Consider the following 23916-nt stretch of genomic DNA (forward strand, 5'->3'; position numbering starts at 1 on the left):
ACAGGCCCTTGCCCTTGCCCTTGCCCTTGCCCTTGGTTGCCCCCCAGAGATGGAAGATAATGTCTTATTGATGAAGACACCATGTACTTCAGATGCAGGGCCTGGACAATTAATTGATCTGAAAGCCTCCTCCTTGAAGATTAGCTTTCAAGCCACCTTCTGGCGATGGTCAGAAAATGCCATGAAAGCTTCCAAAGTAGGGAAGAAACAAACAAGCTTACCCAGCTGTAATGTGTACTGTGTACGAGCCACAAAACTAACAGGGCATTATATCAATAAGGACGCAGTGCCTAAGGATGGTACAAATACTTTGGCAGTAGCAGTAGCTCTCCAATTGGAACTAAGACCTAGTCAACAAGAGGGAAATCATATCTGGTACTGGAAACACATGGCTAGTGAAGTCATGGATTGTGGAGAGAAATCTATAGCAGGTATAGCCAACATCAACTCTAACAACATCCTAAATATTTGTTTATACCCAAGATAAGTGTTGTTCTCATTTCCTGTCCAACTAGAAACTTTTGCAATAGATAGAACCCATTACAGAAAACCACAACCAATAAAAATGCAGGGCTATGGACCCCAGTCCCAACAGATACATCTACAAAACACACTTTCATCTAATGTTCAGGGACTACTGCAGATAGGGGTTGGAAAGATTTCAAGAGCCAGTGAATCAGGGAGTTTGTTATGGGATTATGTCTATTAGGAATGTCAGAAGCTACACCCATAAATTCTCACCAACATGACTGCTTAAACACGAGCTGAACCAGGACAACAATGTGGATATGGGTGGGTGCGTGGAGGAGCCCAAGAGGCCTCAAAGAATTAGTGGCAACTAAGAAATGCTGAGACTAGGACAAATAGTTTTTCTCAGGGAATAGCACACTGATTTGGTTATATAATACCAGGTGTTCAGCCCTGAAAACATACCAGTAACATTATACAGACTGATGAAGTTATGTTTATGTATTTAGGATTCTGTGTGTGTGTATTATGTATGCATGCATATATGTATGTAATAATATAATATGAAAAGAAGCCCTGGCTTCTTTTGACACCCCCCCACCCCCCAGGAAGGAGCAGCCCTGCTAGGCTACAGAGGAGGACTTTGCAGCCAGTCCTGAAGACACCTGGTAAACCAGTATCAGATGGAAGGGGGGAGGATGTTCTCCCCTATCAGTGGACTTGGAAAGGGCAGGGAGGAGATGAGGGAGGGAGGGTAGGATTGGGAGGGACAGAGGGAGCAGGATACAGCTGGGATACAAAGTTAACAAACTGTAACTAATATTAAAAAATAAAAATTAAATAAAAATAAAAATAAGCCCTGAATTTGAAACAACAAGGACAGGTATATGGAATTTTTGCCAGAGGAAAGGGAAGGGGTGAATGATGTAACTATATTATAATATTAAAAAAAATAAAAGACATAGTTAAAAAGAAAATCCTTGGAATAGACAGTGGTTGTTGGCAAGAAGTTATTTGTCTATAAAAGACTCCAAATTAAAATGTTATCAGCGGGGGGCGGAGCCAAGATGGCGACTAGCACACACAGTTTCCGAGCTGTGGAAGAGATAAAGTTCTGAGCTGATGTGTGGAAGAACTTCTGAAGCCAGGGAAACAAGGGAGAGACTTTCTAAACAACAGGGAACATCGCAGGAGGTGAAAACCTTGGTCTCGGGTCACCCACGGACTTGATTGGGGAAGGTGAGAAACGATCCTTTGATCTCTCGGCACTCCCCTCCCCCAGACCTCCCTCCTCCTCGGCACAGGCACAGCCGACTCGCCTTTCTCAGCGCAGACCTAACTGCCTGGGGCCTGCAGCCACTGAGGCGGAGCCCCAAGCCCTTTATCGGCAAAGGCCAGCAGTACTGTGTCTCGGAGCCCCAGATTCGCGCGCGGCGGCTGCACCATCCTCCCAGGGCCCGAGTCTGCTAGACGCCATACTAGCTCCGCAGGATCGCTATCACTGACGGTACGGCCCGCCCAATACCACAGTGACAGAGAATACGCTATATACTCACCAAAACCAGACAGAAACGCCATACAAGCTAGACACACCAGGCGCTGGGCCTCCGAAGCTTGGAGAGCACAGTAAAGAGACCCCAGGACTTCCCAGAAAGCATCTGGACTAGCAACCCAGTCTCCAGTTACAGCGGGACTTTCTAACCTGGCGGCGGAGCAGCACTGAGCTGGCGGGGCACATCAGCCCTCCAGTTTAAGACTAACCAGGGCCAAACCAGAGAACAGAAAGGCTGGTTACCCCGATTCCCACTGACGTGACCACCCTGAAATCTCCAGCTGCAGCAAGACCTCATAACCTGGCAGTGACAGCAGCACGGAACTGGCGGAGCACATCAAAGAAGCAGGGCCAAACCAGAGAACAGAGAGCCCAGATACGCCAATCTCTGCCAAGTGTCCTGCCTGTAAGTGAGTGCACCCTTGAGAATCTGCAGCTCCACTGATCCTGGGTTCTGCTAAAACAGAAGCCAGGCATCGAACCCCCTCCCACCCATATACCCACTTTGGGAAACAGAGGGGCACTTGGAACATTGAAGTTCCTGCTCTGTGGGTCTAATTGAGGAGTTAAGGCAGTTAATGCCAGAAATTGCGCTGCGATCATCACTAGCGCCTGCGACATATACATTGCAGAGCCCCTCCCACACACTCAAGGGTTCAACATTAGCCAACACTCTGTCCCTCGAGACACACGCCCACACCCACTTACACACACACACACACATATACACACACACACACACGCACGCACGCTTGCATTTGCCTCTGTTTGCGCCTGCGTACTTTCCTCCCACAGGTACAGCTAGTTCTCACCATACGCTAAGGACACGGGACCTCTCTCAACTTCCTGAAGAATTCTCCAGACTCGAGAGAGAGACAGTACCAGTCTGATCGGCAGAATCCAAAAACAAACAGGGAAGGTCTCAGACAAGCCAATGGCCAGGGGTAGGCGAAAGAACACTTCCAACATAAATCAGGACATCATGACTTCACCAGCAAACCCCAAAATCGATGGATACTCCAATTCATCAGAAGCACAGGAAAATGACCTTAAAGCCATGCTTGCTCAATTATTTGAGGCTTATAAGGAGGAAATGAACAAATCTTTCAAAGAGTTGGCCAGTCAATTGGAGGTAAAGAAAGAAGAAATAGACAAAACCCTTAAAGAAACACAGGCAAACATAGCCAAACAAATAGAGGCACAAGTAGAGAAAAAATTAGTGGCATACAAAAAGGAAATGAACAAAGAAATAGAGTCCATCGTAGAGAGACAGGAATCCAAATTCAAACACATAAAAGAAATGGTGCAAGGCATGAAAACAGAATTAGAATCAATAAAGAAAACACAAAATGAGAAAACTCTTGAGCTGGAGAATTTGGAGAAAAGATCAGGAACCACAAAAGTAAGCATCACCAACAGAATACAAGAGATGGAAGAGAGAATCTCTGGAGCTGAAGACACACTTGCAGAAATTGATACTTCTCTCAAAGAAAAAGTAAAATCAGAAAAATTCCAATCACAAAATATCCAAGAAATCAAGGATGCTATGAAAAGACAAAATCTAAGAATAATAGGAATTGATGAAAAAGAAGACTCCAGGCTCCAAGGTCCAGAAAATATTTTCAAGAAAATCATAGAAGAAAATTTTCCCAACTTAAAGAAAGAGATGTCCATAAATATACAAGAGGCCTACAGAACACCAAATAGACTAGACCAGAAAAGAAACACATCACGTCACATCATAGTCAAAACACTAAATCTACAGAACAAAGAAAAGATATTAAAAGCAGCAAGGGAAAAAGGCCAAGTAACATATGAAGGTAGACCTATCAGAATCACACCAGACTTCTCATCAGAAACTATGAAAGCCAGAAGGGCCTGGGCAAGCATCATGGAGACTCTAAGAGATCACAAATGTCAACCCAGACTACTATACCCTGCAAAGCTTTCAATCAACATAGATGGAGAAAACAAAATATTCCATGACAAAACTAAATTTACGCAATATCTATACAGCAAACCAACCCTACAGAAGATACTAGAAGGAAAACTCCAATCCAACGAAAACGAATTCACCCAAGAAAACAGGGCATACAGATAACATCCCAACAAAAATGAAAAGAAAACAAGCAATGAAACAAGCACCACATGGAACCTTCTCCAAAATAGACCATATAGTTGGTCACAAAGCAAGCCTCAACAGATACAAAAGGATTGAAATAATCCCTTGTATACTATCTGACCACCATGGACTAAAGCTGGACATCAACAACAACAGAAACAACAAAAAGCCGACACGCACATGGAAACTGAACAACTTACTACTCAATGACAGCTGGGTCAAGGAAGAAATAAAGAAAGAAATTAAAGACTTTCTAGAATTCAATGAAAATGAAGGCACAACATACCCAAATTTATGGGACACATTGAAAGCAGTGCTCAGAGGAAAATTTATAGCACTAAGTGCCTACAAGAAGAAATCCGTAACATCACATACAAACAACTTAATGGCCCAACTGAAAAACCTAGAAAAAAAAGAAGCAGATACACCCAAGAGGAGCAGACGGCTGGAAATAATCAAACTAAGGGCAGAAATCAATCAATTAGAAACAAATAAAATTATCCAAAGAATCAATGAAACAAAAAGCTGGTTCTTTGAGAAAATCAACAAGATAGACAAACCGTTAGCCAAACTAACTAAAAAGCAGAGAGAAACCATACAAATCAGCAAAATCAGAAAGGAAAATGGGGACATAACTACAGACACTGAGGAAATCCAAACGATTATTAGGTCATACTACAAAAGCCTATATGGCACAAAATTTGAAAATCTAAATGAAATGGATAACTTTCTTGACAGATTCCATCTACCAAAATTAAGTCAAGATCAGGTAGAAAGACTGAATAGCCCTATATCTCCCAAGGAAATTGAAGCAGTCATTAACAGTCTCCCCTCCAAAAAAAGCCCTGGACCAGATGGCTTCAGCGCAGAATTCTACAAGACCTTCAAAGAAGTACTAACACCAATTCTCCTCAAACTATTCCATAAAATAGAAACAGAAGGAACACTACCAAACTCATTCTATGAAGCCACAGTCACTTTGATACCTAAACCACACAAAGATCCAACAAAAAAAGAGAACTTCAGACCTATCTCTCTTATGAACATTGATGCAAAAATACTCAATAAAATACTTGCAAACCGAATCCAAGAACACATCAAAGATATCATCCACCATGACCAAGTAGGCTTCATCCCAGGAATGCAAGGGTGGTTCAACATACGGAAATCCATCAATGTAATCCACCACATAAACAAAATGAAGGAGAAAAACCACATGATAATCTCCTTAGATGCTGAAAAAGCATTTGACAAAGTCCAACACCCATTTATGTTTAAAGTCTTGGAGAGATCAGGGATACAAGGCACATACCTAAAGATAGTAAAGGCAATATACAGCAAGCCTATAGCCAACATCAAACTCAATGGAGAGAAACTTAAAGCAATCCCACTGAAATCAGGGACAAGACAAGGCTGCCCACTCTCTCCATATCTCTTTAACATTGTACTTGAAGTCCTAGCCAGAGCAATAAGACAACTAAAGGAGATCAAGGGGATACAAATCGGAAAGGAAGAGGTCAAAGTGTCACTATTTGCAGATGATATGATAGTATACATGAGCGAACCCAAAGATTCAACCAGAGAACTTCTTCAGCTGATAAACACCTTCAGCAAAGTGGCAGGATACAAAATCAACTCAAAAAAATCAGAAGCCCTCTTGTATACCAAAGACAAAAAGGCCGAGAAAGAAATTAGGGAAACAACACCCTTCACAATAGCCACTAATAACATAAAGTACCTTGGTGTGACTCTAACCAAGCAAGTGAAAGACCTGTTTGAGAAAAACTTCAAGTCTTTGAAGAAAGAAATTGAAGAAGATCTCAGAAGATGGAAAGATCTCCCGTGCTCATGGATTGGTAGGATTAACATTGTGAAAATGGCCATCCTGCCAAAAGCAATGTACAGATTCAATGCAATTCCCATCAAAATACCAACTCAATTCTTTACAGACCTTGAAAAAAAGATTCTCAGCTTCATATGGAGAAACAAAAAACCCAGAATCTCCAAAACAATCCTGTACAACAACAGATCATCTGGAGGTATCTCCATTCCCGATCTCAAGCTGTACTACAGGGCAACAGTAATAAAAACTGCATGGTATTGGCATAGAAACAGAAAGGAGGATCAATGGAATCGCATAGAAGACCCAGAAATAAACCCACACACCTATGAATACTCAATATTTGACAAAGAAGCCAAATCCATTCAATGGAAAAAAGACAGCATCTTCAACAAATGGTGCTGGACCAACTGGATGTCTACATGCAGAAAAATGAAAATAGACCCATATTTATCACCCTGCACAAAACTAAAGTCCAAGTGGATCAAGGACCTCAACATAAAACCAGATACTCTAAATCAGCTGGAAAAAAAAGTGGGAAACAGCCTAGAACTCATTGGCACAGGAGACAACTTCCTGAACAGAACACCAACAGCACAGGCTCTAAGAGCAACAATCAATAAATGGGACCTCATGAAACTGAAAAGCTTCTGTAAAGCAAAAGACACTGTCATCAAAACAAATAGACAGCCTACAGATTGGGAAAGAATCTTCACCAACCCTTTATCTGACAGAGGGCTAATATCAAGTATATATAAACAACTAAAGAAGCAGAAAAGCAACAAACCAAGTAATCCACTTAAAAAATGGGGAACAGAGCTAAACAGAGAATTCTCGAAAGAGGAACATCGAATGGCAGAGAAACACTTAAAGAAATGCTCAACCTCATTAGCCATTAGGGAAATGCAAATCAAAACGACCCTGAGATTTCACCTTACACCCATCAGAATGGCCAAGATGAAAAACTCAAGTGATAGCACATGCTGGAGAGGTTGTGGAGAAAGGGGAACCCTCCTCCATTGCTGGTGGGAATGTAAACTGGTTCAACCACTCTGGAAGTCAATCTGGCGCTTTCTCAGACAACTAGGAGTAGTGCTACCTCAAGACCCAGCTATACCACTCCTAGGTATATACCCAAAATTTGCTCAAGTACACAACAAGGACATTTGTTCAACCATGTTCGTAGCAGCTTTATTTGTAATAGCCAGAACTTGGAAACAACCCAGATGTCCATCAACGGAGGAATGGATACAGAAATTGTGGTATTTTTACACAATGGAATACTACTCAGCAATCAAAAAGGAGGAAATCATGAAATTTGCAGGCAAGTGGTGGGATCTAGAAAAGATCATTCTGAGTGAAGTATCCCAGAAGGAGAAAGACAAACTTGGTATATACTCGCTTATATAGACCTACAAGACATGATAAACATAATGAAATCTACACACCTAAAGAAGATAATCAAGAAAGTGGACACAGGCGAAGGTGATTAATCCTCATTTAGAAAGACAAATGGGATGTGCCTTGAACTTATGACAGGAGTCTACCACAAAAGGCATCTGAAAGACTCTACCTAGCAGTGTTTCAAAGCAGACACTAAGACTCATAACCAAACCCTCAGCAGAGTGCAGGGAATCATATGAAAGAAGGGAAGTTAGTATGATATGGAAAGGATAGGAGCTCTACAAGGACCAAATATATCTGGGCACAGGGTCTTTTCTGAGACTGAAACTCAACCAAGGACCATCTATGGATATAACCTAGAACTTCTGCTCGGATGTGGCCTGTGGTAGCTCAGTAACCAAGTAGTTTTCCAAAGTAAGGGGGACACGGACTATTTCTAACAGGATCTCAAGGGCAGGCTGTTTGACACCTCCCCCCAGGGGAGGAGCAGTCTGTTAGGCCACAGAGGAGGACTTTGCAGCCAGCCCTGAAGATACCTGATAAAACAGGGACAGATGAAAGGGGAGGGGGTCCTCCCCTATCAGGGGACTTGGAAAGGGGCAGGGAGGAGACCAGGGAGGGAGTGTGGGGTTGGGGAGGGAATGAGGGAGCGGGATACAGCTGGGACACAGAGTTAACAAAATGTAACTAAAAAGAAAAAAAAAAAAAACAAAGAAACAAAAAAAAAACATCATAAAAAAAAATAAAATGTTATCAGCATACAGAATTAGTGTAGAATTAGAGAGCTAATGTAATAACAAAAGATAGGTTTACCATGATGTGTGATGGTTTGGGTTAATTTTACTATATGCTAATTTTGACTTTTTTCTAATTACCTGACAAAGGAGGATAGTGATCTAGCATCAGAATATTTGGGAGTTATGGCCTGCTGTAGACGCCAGTGAAAAATCCCCTCACCATAGGCTATCTTGTGAACACACTGACTACTTTAGGAGATAGAAATGTTCATTTCCTCCATAGAGAAGTGTCCTATTATAATAAGATACAAAATGAAGTAGAGTCAGTAAGTGCCTGGAGTTTAATTAACTTCATAGTAAATTCCTTTCTCAGAAATCACAGTTTATATAAACACAGTAAGTTCCTGTGAACTTTGGTCTCCTAATGACTAATTGAGAGAACTTAGAAAGTAGATATTAGTTACGGTTACAGCCAAAATGGGTCGCTAGCATCTAATTTTCACAAACAGATTATTAACTGCACACAAGAACTCTTCACTTAACACTGGTCTGTAAAAGATTTTTTTTTTTTTGGCTCTTTCATACATGAAAATGATTTAATTAACAGAGTTCTGTAAGCATTATAGTATTGTTTTGGATAACACTGAGCAAAACGTTGGCTACAGATACTGTGTTGCCTACTTCTCAATGTAAATTATTTTTTGTTTTAGATCATAAATGTTAAAATGAAACTGACTGTGTTTGGGATGTTAAAATTGCTGTCAGGGATGCAGTTACTATGAAGTTAGTTAAACAGCAAGGAGGCACTCGTACTTCATTTTGATCTTTGAACATTAAGATCCTCTTCTTAATTTTGCCTTTACAAAGGCATATATATATATTTTTTTTTTCAAAGAGGGTTTTTCAAAATTTCAAACCTACAGAATCTGAGGTTACCTGTAGTTTTTCTATGGCAGATAACCTCTAAAGAATGTCAGTGTGTGATTTATGTAAAAACCCGTGCTTTGAAATTTTAAGGAAGCAGAAGTAAACTGCAGAAGGGAGAAGCATCCTTAAACTTCCAACAGGTGCCAATCAGTAGAGAGTATTCTTAGAAACCAGAAAGCAAGATATCTCTACAAACAAGTTGTTTTGCTGTAGTTATGGTTTTACCTGGTAAGGGTCCACACCCTTCCAGGCGAACTGTCAGCTCGGCTGCCATTCATCAGGGCCAGGCACCGTGGCAGCACACAGAGCACAGTTCAGACAGAAGGCCAGCAACAGGACAGCCAGGGTCTCAGGTCTTAGGCACTATCACAGGTTATGGCGTATCCATGGCTTTGTGGCAATGCGGAACCTCAGTCTACGTTGTTTGCAAAAGGAAGGAGATACTGGCATGTGCTAAGGATGACTTCTATTTTGCCGTATTTTAGATATGTTATTTTCTGTCTCCAGCATTTTCTAGTTTTTCAGAAAAAGAATAACAAGCCACTCAAAAACCCAGTTTGTTAGAGGTAAGAATCTTGTGAGTTGTTGGTCCTCTGTGCACCCGACTCCCTGTTCAGAGCCCCGATCCCCAGAGAGCCTCCATTCTAGGAGTCTCCTCTGTGATAGTGCCCTGCCTGCACCCGCCGTTGGCCAAACACAGCAGCTGTGAGCTATGCCTGCCCCTGCATGCTCCATCCACTGGACCTTATCTACATGCATTCCTGGGGGCCAGCAGGGATCGCCAGGTGAGACCCTTCAGACCACAATTCCCAGTCTGCCCTGTCCTTCTAGCAAACCCAGCTGTGGAGAATCCTCACCTGTCCCTTGTGCGCACTGTTCCTGGCATGGAGTGCAGCCCCCATCCTGGGACACCTAGGACAGGCAGGTGAGGCCTCTATGTGCCAGCCACCACCTGCCCTGCACCTTAGGCAAGCACAGCAGTGGTGAGCATCTCCCCTCCTTGCTCTTCTCTGGGAGCACAGCCATACCTGCATTCCTAGAGGCCTGGGCCATCAGGAGCCATTAGGTAAGACTTGCCCCTGCCACCCTGTCCGCCAGTCCTCCTAAAACACAACCAATAGAGGTAAACCTCACTTTCCCCCCAACAATCCATTTTCTGACCTACAACTCCAGCCTGCATTATCTGAGGTCTGCCAATATGAGAGACAACCAAATCGCTAAAGGCCAGCGTAAGAACACACATAACAAGGGTCTGTGCAGTATGACAATACCAGAACAGCTACCATATGACAGCAAGCCCAGGATATCTTAACACAGCTGGGAAACAGGACAATGACCTTAAACCCAATCTCATGAAAATAAGAGGCCAAAAGAAGAAATGAATAAATTTCATAAAGAAATACAGGAAAACACAATTAAACAGGTGAAGGAAGTGAATAAAACTGTGCAAGACCTGAAAATGGAAATTAAAGCAATAAAGAAAACACAATCTGAGGGAATCCTGATGATATAAAACCTAGGAAAGAGAACAGGAACTACAGACATAAGCATCACCAACAGAATCCAAAAACTGGAAGACAGAATCTCATATTATGAAAGAAATTGATACATCAGTCAAAGAAAATGTTAAATCTAAAAAATTTCTGACACAAAACATTCAGGAAATCTGGGATACTATGAAAAGACCAAACCTACAAATAATAGAAATAGAAGAAGGTGAAGAGTCTTAGCTACAAAAATATTTTCAACAAAATCATAGAAGAAAATTTACCTAAAGAAAAAGATGCCTATAAAGATACAAGATGCATACAGAACACCTATTAGATTAGGTCTAATTCTCGCACCACATATTAATCAACACATAAAATCTACAGAATAAAAAATATTAAAAGGTGCAAGGGAAAAAGGCCACGTAACATATAAAGGTAGACCTATCAGAACACCAGATTTCTCAACAGAGATTCTAAAGTCCAGAAGGGCTTGGGCAGATCCATTGCAAACTGTAAGAGACTACAGATGTCAGCCCAGACTACTATACCCAGCAAAATTCTGAGTCATCATAGATGAAGAAGACAAGATATTCTAAGACAAAAACCAAATTTAAGCAATAGCTATCCACAAAGCCAGCACTACAAAAAATACTAGAAAAACTCCATTCCAAGGAGGGTAATTACATCCATGAAAACACAGGAAATAAATAATTCCACACCAATAAATACACACACACTAACACCACCAACATCAAAATAACAGGCATTAACAGTCATTGGTCATTACTATCTTTCAACACCAATGGTCTCAGTTTACCAAAACAAAACAAAACAAAAACCCTCCAAACAAAAACAAACAAAGACAAAGGCTGTGGTTGTGAGAACAGGACCCATCATTCTGCTGCAAGCAAGAAACATACCTCAACAACAAAGATGAATATTACCTCAGAATAAAAGGCTGGAAAAAGGCTTTCCAAGCAAACAGACACAAGAAGCAAGATGGAGTAGCTAATATCTAAGAAAATAGACTTTCAACCAAAATTAATCAAAGGAGATGAAGAAGAGCACTTCCTACTCACCAAAGGAAAAATCCACAAAGATGACATCTCAATCCTGAACATCTATACCCCAAATGCAAGGGCACCAACATTCACAAAATAAACATAACTAAAACTTAAATCACACATCAAGCCCCACAGATTAATAGTTGGAGACTTCAACACTCCTTTCTCACCAATGGGCATTGAGACAGAAACCAAACAAAGAAATAGGTAAATGTTATGAGTCAATTGGACCTAAAAGATACTGACAGAACATTCCATCCAAACACTAAAGAATATCCCTTCTTCTTAGCACCTCCTGGGACCTTCTCCAAAATTGACCTCATATTCAGCAATAAAGCAAGCCTCAACAGACACAAAAAATTGAAATAACACCTTGTATTCTATCAGACCACCATGGATTAAAACTGGACCTTAAAAACAACAGAAACAGCAGAAAGCCTACAAACTCTCGGAAACTGAACAACTCTTTACTCAATAACCTCTGGGTTAGGGAGGGAATGAAGAAAGAAATTAAAGATTTTATAGAAATCAATGAAAATGAAGGCTCAGCATACCCAAATTTATGGGACACATTGAAAGCATTGCTAAGCTTTATGAATAGCACTAAGTGCCTTCATAAAGAAATTGGAGAGATCTTATACCAGCAATTTAAAAGCACACCTGAAAGCCCTAGAACAAAATGGAGCAAACACAGTCAAGAGAAATAGATGGCAGGAAATAGTCAAACTCAGGGCTGAAATCAATACATTAGAAACAAAGAGAACAAAGAATCAACAAAACCAAGAGCTGTTTCTTTGAGGTAATCAACAAGATAGACAAGTTTTAGCCAAAGTAACTAAAAGGCAGTGAGAGAGAGAGAGAGAGAGAGAGAGAGAGAGAGAATCCAAATTAAAAAAAATCATGAGTGAAAAGGGACAAGAGACAATGAGGAAATCCAAAAAACCATTAGATCTTACTTCAAAAACCTGTTTGCCACAAAACTGGGAAATCTAAACAAAATGAATGATTTCCTTGATAGATACCTCTTACCAACATTAAATCAAGATCAGGTAAACAATTTAAATAGACCTATAACCCCTAAGGAAATAGAAGTAGTCATTAAAACTCTCCCAAACAAAAACAACAACAACCAAACCAAAAACAAACTAAAACAAAAATGCCCAGGACTAGATGGTTTCAGTGCAAAATCCCACCAGACTTTTAAAGAAGAACTGATACCAATACTTCTCAAACTATTCCACAAAATATAAATAAAAGGAACATTGCCAAACTCATTCTATGAGGCCACAGTTACCCTGATACCTAAATCACACAAAGACCCAAGAAAGAGAACTTAAGACCAATTTCCTTTATGAACATTGACACAAAAATACTCAATAAAATACTTGCAAAACTGCATCCAGGAACTCATCAAAAATATCATCCACCATGACCAAGTAGGGTTCATCCCAGGGATGCAGAGATGGTTCACATTGATGAAAATCCATCAATGTGAATCAAGAAAGTCACAACAGCAAAGAGTGAAACAGCTGCAACATTTTTGAAAAAGATTGCAAAGGAGTTTGGCTTCTAAAACAACGGCTTCTCAATTTACATTAATGGAGACAAGACTGGAAAGATGACAGTGTCGCCCAGCAAATCTCTACACTTGCTAAAAATCAAGCATGGCAATTTGTTGTTCCTCTTTCCTTCAAGCCTTGCTGGACCCTCCTCTGAAATGGAGACATCGACCTCACCAATGTGGTTGAAGATGAGATCCATCAATACTTCAGCAAGGTGTGGGAAGATTTATAGGAGCTGCGACCCACAGCTATGCTGCCATGGTTCTTTGTGGAAGTGTGAGCGCTGTGTGCCACTGGAGCCATTTGATGAGGACTATCTGAATGACTTGGAGCCTCCCGGGAAGCACATGTCCTTCCATGCCTACATCCAGAAGCTCACTGGAGGGGCTGACAAGGGGAAGTTTACTGCCCTGGAGAACATCAGCTGCAAGATTAAGTCAGGGTTTGAGGGACATCTCCCACTATCAAATGGTATCTGCACCAAATGCCAGCTTAGTGCCATTATGCTGAACACACAGAATACAGAATGTGGACAATATCATGTTTGAGAATCATACTATTGCTGACCGCTTCCTTGACTTCTGGAGAAAGACAGGAAACCAACATTTTGGGTACCTGTATGGACAGTACACAGAACACAGGGACATTCCCCTTGGCATCAGGACTAAAGTGGCTGCAATCTATGAGCCTCTTCAGATCGGTACACAGAACAGCCTGGAGCTTCTGAAAGATTTGAAAGCTGTGGCAGTTGATAAGATTGCTGCCAAGCTTGACCTGAGGAAGGTTGGATGGATATTCAATGACAAGATACCCAAGATATTCAGGTATCTTGTCTCAGAAGATACCCGAAAGGGTACAGTCCGTTACAATTGGAATAAGGATGCCTATTTCCTGAGTTCAGAATGCATCACTGCAGGAGGCTTTTAACACAAGCACCCCAGCGTCTGCCGACTCTCTCCTGGTGCCCAGTTTAGATCCAAGTTTGTTTCTGCAGTGGCCAGAGATAGTCCAGACAACCAGGTTCACTTTGAGGACACCAGGTATCCAATCAGTGCATGGCCCTGGTGTAAGATGAGTGTCTTCTACCTGGATGCCCCTGAACTCAGCTGTGCCAAGGAGTCCAGCAGTGAGCTGTATGTTCCCTGACATGCTCTATAAGGACATAGACAAGTTGGGCGATGAGATCACCCATCTCAACACCGCACCTTCATGAACCAACTGGGCATGGGCCAGGACCGAGGGCTCTGGCCCTCGCTGCGTGGGACTGAGCCAGCCCAGCTCTCTCTGAAGTCTGGAGCGCCGCACGTTCGCTGTAAGGCCGGAAGCCCGTGTCCCTGAAGCAGGAGGGCTGTTTACCCTGGTATTCCGCATATATTGAAGCTTCTCAGTGTAGATCTTGAAGAATCCCAACTGGAAAGGCAGAGCAGCCCTGCCCAAGGACACCGCGCATGTCTCACCTGGCTAAGAGCTCCCCACTGTGTTGTAGAGACTGAGCGCCTCCAAACAATCACCCGGAACTGGGGTGCACACAGAGGTTGCTGCTGTCACCTGGATATCTTTTCTTCCTCTCTGCCTTTTGTTTTCTGCTTCCCCACCTCCTCCCCCAGTTTTTAGATTCACATTCCTGGTGTCTCTGCTCCCTTGGCTGTGTCCCGTGTCCCTCCGCTGGGAGCGTGTGTGGCTGGGGTGCGGCCTCCTTGGTCTGACCTGCCGTGTAATGCACCCCTGCCCTTCACGCGTCTGAAATTCGCAGTTATCAGTAATTCCTACCCAGGGAACTTTTATTTATTGTTTTTAAGATAGACCCGCACAGATGGGGGTGAGAGAGATTTAATTCTGCTTTCTTTCCTCCTTGGGCGCAGTCCCTGGTGGGTGTTCAGCGTGTGGTTATTGGGCAGGGGGCTGCCATCAGTTCTCCTCTGAAGTAAACCCGAGTTTTCCCCGCCACGCCGCGGACAGTGGCATTTGGTAGCGTGGGTAGTTCAGCAGAGCAGAAGTGGCTCTTGCCTGGCAGTCAATCGTGTCATGTCTAAGGGCCAGCTCTGGGGTTCTGGTCCCTTATGCCAGCCAGCACTGCTCTTTTTCCCGAGGCGTTCCTACACCTGTGGCCTTCTTGCACAGTGCTGTGGCAGTTGAGAAAGCCTAGAGAAGGTGCCCACGTAACCACTGTGAGGCAAATAGAAACAGTCCCTGAGAGTTCCGTGGCTGTGGTGTGACACCCTTACCCAGGTATCTTGATGCCTCTTTGCCTTAACGAAAGCTAGGTCAGCAGTACTTCATCCTGGGAAAGGCTGTGTGAACCACAGACTTCTGGGAGCTGTGAAGGTCACTCTAGCAGAGTGGACCCATGCATCTTTGGCCCTGTGGACAGAACACTTGTTGGCTAGGTTTTCATGTGGCAGGACTAGGGTCAGCACCTCTGGTTTCACCTGGCATGAGATCTGAAGTTAAAGACCCTGGGGCTGTGGATGCATTGGGCTTGTTTTGGTATTGACAGGGTTATCCTTGAGGGTCAGGGGTGGTAGAAAGCAAGGCAAGCCATCTCTACAGCCACTTAAAAGCAGTACATAGGGAAAGTGCTATGGGCTACCGAATCTCCCTACTGGTAGTTTCCCTGGCTAGGACTTCACATTTCTGTCTTTCCTGATTCCTAAGACCTGGTAGACTGCATGTCCTGGTGCTGCTGTGTCCACGACTTAGCTGTTTCCAGTGCCAAGAATTCCTGCTGGGCAGGTGCTGGGAAGCACAAATCTGGGGACCCTTTGCCACTACTTACTCCCCCACTCATGTCTACAGAGTTTATGATTTTTTTCTCATGTTCTGGCATCCACATAATTCTTGTTTTTTCTGTCTTTTAGTGAGCGAGATTGTTGTGATTTCTCTGCTTGTGGTTTTGAGTTATTCTGTGTTCAGTAATGCACTTTATTTTATTTTCCAAAAAGGGTCAAGCTACCAGCTTGGGGTGAGCCCTATGGAAGGTTCAGGTTGGGGCAGCTCTGCTACCTCCTAAATGGAGGTGACCCTGGTCTCACCTCTAATCCCCCCTGCCATCAGTCACGACAGCCCCCAAAAGGGGGGTGCCTGGGGGAATAGCTACGCAAGTGAACCCAGTGGCTGCCATGGTTCTCTTCAGGCTTGGAGATGAGTTCTAGCCCTGGCTGGGTGCGGTTGAGTGTTTCCCTGAACCCCGCCCTGAAGTGGAACCCAATGAAAGCACCTGAAGTGTTAGGAAAGAAGAAGAAAGAAAGAAAGAAAGAAAGAAAGAAAGAAAGAAAGAAAGAAAATCCATCAATGTCATTTACCATAAAAACAAAAAAAATCACATAATCATTTTATTAGATACTGAAAAAGTCTTTGACAAAATTCAGCACTTTCATGTTAAAAGTCTTGGAGAGATGAGGGATACAGGGCACTCATCTAAACACAATAAAGGCAATATACAGTAAGCCAGGGAAACTTAAATCAATTCCACTGAAATTAGGGACAAGACAAGGTTGCCTTCTCTTCATATCTCTTCAATATAATTCTATTATATTGAAGCCAAGCTAGAGCAATAACACAACTAAAGGAGATCAAGGGGATACAAATTGGAAAGGAAGAAGTCAAAGTATTGCTATTCACAGATGATAATACAGTATACATAAGTGACCCCCAAGATTCTACCAGACAACTTCTCTACCTGATAAATACTTTCAGCAAAGTGTTGGGATACAAAATCAACTCAAAAAATTCCTTCATAAAAGCAACAAAAGGGCCGAGAAAAAAATTAGAGGAACAACACCTTTCACAATAGCCACAAATAATAAAATAAAATAAAATAAAATAAAATAAAATAAAATAAAATAAAATATCTTGGTGTAACTCTGACCAAGAAAGTGAAAGACCTGTATAACAAGAACTTCAAGTCCTTGAAGAGAGAAATTGAAGAAGATTTTAGAAGATGGAAAGATCTTCCATGCTCATGGATTGATAGGATTAACACAGTAAAAACAGCCATCCTGCCAAAAAGCCATCTAGAGATTTAATACAATTCCCTTCAAAATTCCAACACAATTCTTTATAGACCTGGAAAGAGCAACTATTAACTTTATATGAAAAAATGAAGACCCAGGATAGCAAAAAAAAAAAAAAAAAAAAAAAAAGTACAATAAAAGAACTTCTGGCAGTATTAACATCCCTGATTTCAAGCTACGCTGTGGAGCAATAGTAATAAAAACTGCATGGTACTGGCATAGAATCAGACAGGTCTATCAATGGAGCTGAATTGAAGACCCAGAAACAAACCCATACTCCTATGGTCACGTGATTTTCAACAAAGAAGCCAAAACCATAAAAGGGAAAAAAGAAAGCATCTTTAACAAATGGTGCTGGTCTAACTAGATGTCTATATGTAGAAAATGCAAATTAGACCTGTATTTATCACCCTGCACAAAACTCAAGTCCAAGTGGATCAAAGATCTTGACATTAAACCAAAGACTAAATCTATTAGAAGACAAAGTGAGGAAAAGTCTGGAACTCATAGGCACAGGAGACATAGGAGACAACTTCCTGAACAGAATACCTGAGATTAACAATTAATAAATGGATTCTCATGAAACTAAAAAGCTTCTGTAAGTCAAAATATACTGTCAATAGAACAAAACAGCAACCTACAGATTGGGAAAAGATTTTCATCAACCTTACATCAAACAGAGGGCTAAATATCCAAAATATACAAAGAACTTAAGAAATGAAAATTCATCCAATAAAATAACCCAATTCAAAATGGGGTACAGAGGTAAACCAAGAATTCACAACAGAAGAATGATTAAAAAACACTTAAAGAAATGCTCAGCTTCCTTAGTCATCAAAGAAATGCAAATCAAAATTATTCTAAGATTCCATCTTACACCAGACAGAATGGCCAAGATCAAAAACTGAAGTGGCAACACATGCTTGTGAGGATGTGGAGAAAGGGGAACACTCCTCCATTGTTGGTGGGAGTACAAACTTGTACAGCCTCTCTGAAAATCAATCTGGTGCTTTGTCAGAAAACTGGAAACGGTTCTACCTCAAGACCCAGCTATACCACTTCTGGACATATACCCAAAAGAAGCGCCACCATATGATAAAGGCATCTGCTCAACTATGTTCTGCTGTATTTGTAATAGCCAGATTCTGGAAACAGCCTAGATGTCCCTCAACTGAAGAATGGATAAAGAAATTGTGGTACATTTACACAATGGAATACTACTCAGCTATTTAGAACAAGGAAATCACCCAATTTCCAGGCAAATGGCTGGAACTAGAAAAAAAATCTTCCTGAGTGAGGTAACTCAGACCTAGAAAGACACACATGATATGTACTCTCTTATAAGCAGATACTAGACCTATAGCACAGGATAACCATATTACAATTCACAGACCCAAAGAAGCTAAGTAACAAGGAGGGCCCAAGGGATGGTGCCAGAATGTCAATCAGAAGGGGAAATAGAATAGACAGCAGAAATGGACGAAGAGAGAAGAGAGAGAACTGGGAAGGAAACAAGAGTAGAGGTCAGATATGGAAAGAATGGGGGGAAGTGAGAGGTGAGAGACTGGGAACAAGAAGGGAAACTGGATGATGCATCTCCTTGTCAAGCTGGAGGACTGTGACAGGGTAGGGTCCTTGGAAGATATCGGTGTGACTTTATCTGAGACTCCTAACAAGGGGGGGGCATGAAGATTGAAGTGACCACCTCCTAGCCAGGCAGGACTAGTGGAAGGCAGGGAACAACCACCCGCCGACAAAACCTGTGATCCAAGAATTACCCTGCCTACAAGAAGTGTAGGGATAAAGATGGGACAGAGATTGAGGGAATGTCCAACCAGTGATTGGCCCAAACTGAGACCTTCCCTACTGTAGGGAGCCAGCTGTTGACACTGTTAATGAAACTCTGCTATGCTTGCAGACAATCATGTTTGCATGATCGTCCTCTGGGAGGCTCCACCCAGCAGCAGATCTAGACAGACGCTAGAACTTGCAGCCAAGCATGGGGTGGAGCTCTGGTGGGTCCTGTGGAAGTGTTGGGGGAAAGATGGAAGGATCTGGAGGGGGCAGGACCTCACAAGAAGACCTACAGAGACAACTAACCCAGACCCACAGGGGATTACAGAGACAGAGACATCAAAATGCATCGTCTGAACCTACATCCCCTGCACATATGTGGCTGATGGGTGGCTTTGTCTTCATGTGGGTTGCCTGGCCAGTGGGAGGAGGTGGCTGTTTCTTTTTTTGTTGTTTGTTTTGTTTTTTTATAATTATTTTTATTTTTATTAATTACAGTTTATTCTCGTTGTATCCCCCCTGTACCTCCCTCCATCCTCCCCTCCCAATCCTATCCTCCCCCTTCCTCACTGGTGTCCATCTTCCAGTCCACTGAAAAGGGAGGTTCTCCTCCCCTTCCTTCTGATCCTAGTATATCAGGTCTCATCAGGAGTGGCTTCATTGTCTTCTTCTGTGGCCTGGTAAGGCTGCTCCCCACTCAGAGTGAGGTGATCAAAGAGCAGGCCAATCAGTTCATGGCAGAGACAGTCTCTGTCCCCATTACTATGAAGGCCACTTGGATACTGAACTGCCATAGGCTACCTCTGTGCAGGGGTTCCCAGCCATCTCCATGAATGGTCCTTGGCTGGAGTATCAGAAAAGTATCAGTTTCAGAAAAGTTTCAGTAAAAGTTTCAGAAAAGACCCTTGTGCCCAGACTTTTAGGATCTGTCACTGTCATTGTGGAGCTCCTGTCCTCTCCAGGTCTTACTATCTCCTACTTCTTTCATAAGATTCCTTGTACTCTTCCCAAAGTTTGGCTATGAGACTCAGCATCTGCCTCCATACCCTGCAGGGTAGAGTCTTTCAGAGGCCCTCTGTAGTAGGCTCCTGTCCTGTTGCCTGTTTTCTCCCTCCTCCGATGTCCATCCTCATTGCCTTTCTGAATGGGGATTGAGCATCTTGGCCAGAGTCCTTCTTCCTGATTAGTTTCTTTAGGTGTACAGATTTTAGTATACACTTATGAATATATACCCTGGTGTCTTTCTGCTTCTGGAATACCTCACTCAAGATGATCTTTTCCAGTTCCCACTATTTACCTGAAATTTTCATGATTTCCTTGTTTTTTATCATCTTCACCAAATGGTGCTGGTCTAACTGGATGTCTACATGTAGAAAAATGCAAATAGATCCATACTCATCACCCTGCACAAAACTAAAATCCAAGTGGATCAAAGACCTCAACATAAAACCAGACACACTAAATCGGTTAGAAGAAAAAGTGGGGAAGAGCCTAGAACTCATTGGCACAGGAGACAACTTCCTGAACAGAACACCAACAGCACAGGCTCTAAGAGCAACAATAATAAATAATAAATAAATGGGACCTCATGCAATTAAAAAGCTTCTGTAAAGCAAAGGACACTGTCATCAAAACAAAACGCCTGCCTACAGATTGGGAAAGAATCTTCACCAACCCTACATCTGACAGAGGGCTAATATCCAGTATATATAAAGAACAAAGGAAGTTAAAAAGCAACAAATCAAGTAATCCAATTAAAAATGGGTACAGAGATAAACAGAATTCTCAATAGAGGAATATTGAATGGCAGAGAACCACTTAAAGAAATGCTCAACATCCTTTGTCATCAGGGAAATGCAAATCAAAATGACCCTGAGATTTTACTTTACACCCATCAGAATGGCTAAGATGAATAACTCAAGTGACAACACATGCTGGAGAGGATGTGGAGAAAGGGGAACCCTCCTCCACTGCTGGTGGGAATGCAAACTTGTATAACCATTATGGGAATCAACCCAGTGCTTTCTCAGACAATTAGGAATAGCGCTTCTTCAAGATCCAGCTATACCACTCCTAGGCATATATCCAAAAGACGCTCAAGTACACAACAAGGAAATCTGCTCAGCCATGTTTGTAGCAGCTTTATTTGTAATAGCCAGAAGTGAAATAGCCCAGATGCTCCTTAGTTGAGGAATGGATACAGAAACTGAGGTGGCTGTTTCTAACATGGACTCTATCACCTGCTTTTGGATCACTTCCCCCCATCAGGGTTTCTTTGCCTGTCCTCAGGGGATGAGGATATGCTCAGTCCTGATATGACTGATGTGCTGGGGAGGGATGATATGGAATCATGGAGGAGCTACCCTTCTCTTGGGTAAAAGGGATGGGAAAGAGGAAGGAGGTGGATAGAGGACTAGGAAGGTAGGAAGGAGAGGATACCCTTGGGATGTAGATTAAATAAACTGAAAAAAAATTTTAAAAAGAAATGTTCAACATTCTTCATCAGGGAAATGCAAATCAAAATGACCCTGAGATTCTATCTTACATCATCAGAACAGCTAAGATCAAAAACTCAAATAACAACACATACTGGCAAGGATGTGGAGCAAGAAGCAACACTTCTCCATTGCCAGTGGGAGTGCAAACTCATACAACCACTTTCAAAATCAATCTGGAGGTTTCTCAGAATACTGGGAATAGATCTACCTCAAGACCCAGCCATACCACTCCTGGGCATACCCCAAAAAGATGTTTTACCATACACAGGACACTTGTTCATCTATGTTCATAGCAGCTGTATTCATAATAGCCAGAAACTGGAAACCTAGATGATGTTGTTCAACAGAAGAATGGATAGAAAAAAATGTATTACATTTACACAAAGGAATACTACTCAGGTATTAAAAACAAAGACATCATGCAGTTTTCAGGGAAATGGGTGGAACTAGAAAAGATCATCCTGAGTGAGGTAACACAGACCCAGAAAGACAAGCATGGTACATATCATATCACTTACAAGTGGATATTAGCCATAAGGTACAGGCTAACCATGCTACAGTCCACAGATCTAAAGAAGCCAAGGAGAGCCCAAGGGAGGATCTCAGAATCTCACTCAAAAGAGAAAATGGAAAGGACATCTGAAGTAGAGGAGGGGAGGGAGCTGTGTGGGAGAGGGGGTGTGGAGGGTAGCAGGGTTAGGAAGAATGGGGGATCGGGGAAAGGAAGAAAGGACTGGGAAAGAGACCAGAAATAGATTGGGGGAACATCTTTGAGATAGGGGAGATCCCTAGCAGTAAGGTATATGGAGCCTGAAGCTGCCACCTCCTGCAGCCAGGCAGGACTCCCAGTGGAGGGAGGGGGACACCAGCCCACCCGTAAAACCTTCCACCCAAACTTTATCTTGCCTACAAGAAATGCAAGGATAAAGATGGAGCAGAGACTGAGGGAATGGCCGACCTATGACTTGCCCAACTTGAGACCCACCCCACGGGAGAGAGCCAAACTGTGACGCTATTAATGATACTCTGCTATGCTTGTAGATAGGAGCCTAGCATAACTGTCTTCTGAGAGGCTTCATCCAGCAGCTGCCGGAAACAGCTGCGGAGACCCACAGCCAAACAATAGGCCAAGCTCAGCTAGTCTTGTGGAAGAGTGGAAGGAAGGATTGAGGGAGCTGGAGGGGTCAAGGACATCATAAGAAGACTTACAGAGCAAACTCACGTGGGCCCATGGGGGCCTATAGTGACTGAACGAGAAACCAAAGAGCATGATGGGCTGGGGCTAGGCCCCCTACACATGTGTAGCAGATGTGCAGCCTGGTCATCTTGTGGGTCCCCTAACGACAGGAGTAGGGGCCATCTCTGACTCTTGCCTGCCACTAGACCCCTTTCTCCTAGCTGGGGCTGCCTTTTCTGGCCTCAGTGGGAGGGGATGAACTTAGTCCTGGTAAAACTTGAAGTGCCAGGTGGGTTGGTACCCCTGAGGGACCTCCCTCTTTCTGAGAAGAGGTAGATGGGGGAGTGGATAGAGGGGTAGAGAGGATAGTGGATAGTGTGAGGGTGAGACTGGGTAAAGAGTGGGGAGGGGCTGGGATCAGGCTGTAAAGTGATAAAATTTTTAAAAAATGTGAAAAAAAAAGAGAATCTTGTGAGTTGTCAAGAAAGTGTCTTTTTAAGATGGAAAGAGTCAAGCTTATTTTTTTTTCTGACAAAAATAAGAGGAAAGGGATGGATTTAAATTAACTGTGGCCAAAGGGAAAAAGAAACTCAAAGTATTCTCTAGACCCCTTGAACAATTTTTATTTAATATGATCCAGAAACCAGAGGACATATTCACAACTAAGATATATTTGGTCACTTAACTCCTCAGCGTGGGTAGGGCTTGTGGTTCACGTAGCTCAAGTAGAGAAGTTATTTCACTAGTAGCTGAATAATTCATTTTCTAATATCTCAATGGTCAAAGCATTTATGCTACCCCAAGTAACTGTGTTATGCTGTAGAACCTACAATATTTTTAATTGAATCCTTCTGTGCGGATTTCTTTTAGCAGGCTGCAGAAGGCTTAGTTGTTTATTATAGGCCTTTTCCAGACTATTAACTGCCCCTCACCTCCCCCTGCAATATTTTACTTTTAAAGAGCACCTGGCACTCTAATCTTAGTTTATTTTCACATTTCAAGTCTGAACTCTGTCTGAGAAAAAAGTAGAAACCAGCACCTGGGGTCAGGCAGAATAGGCCTCTTTTGGGGAACATCTTTCATCTTTTCTCCTCTCCTTTTCTGGTTACACAGTGTTTCTTGAGGAGTTCAGTGGGAAGAGAGTTTGGAACAAGTGAATTTTTAAGGCCATTGTCACTCTGTGGTTCCGCAGTGATGCTCTTCTAGACTGCATTTCATAAAACACACACACACACACACACACACACACACACACACACACACACACA

General features: G+C 42.5%; 1 pseudogene; it reads left to right on the forward strand.

Annotated features, from left to right (window-relative positions):
• The first annotated feature begins 9436 nt into the window (after window positions 1-9436).
• Window positions 9437-14379, forward strand: LOC129692414 (nuclear protein localization protein 4 homolog; annotated as a pseudogene).
• The last annotated feature ends 9537 nt before the right edge of the window (window positions 14380-23916 follow it).

Source organism: Psammomys obesus, unplaced genomic scaffold, assembly GCF_907164565.1.
Source record: "Psammomys obesus unplaced genomic scaffold, mPsaObe1.curated_primary_1811, whole genome shotgun sequence".
In the NCBI taxonomy this organism is placed as follows: Eukaryota; Metazoa; Chordata; class Mammalia; order Rodentia; family Muridae; genus Psammomys; species Psammomys obesus.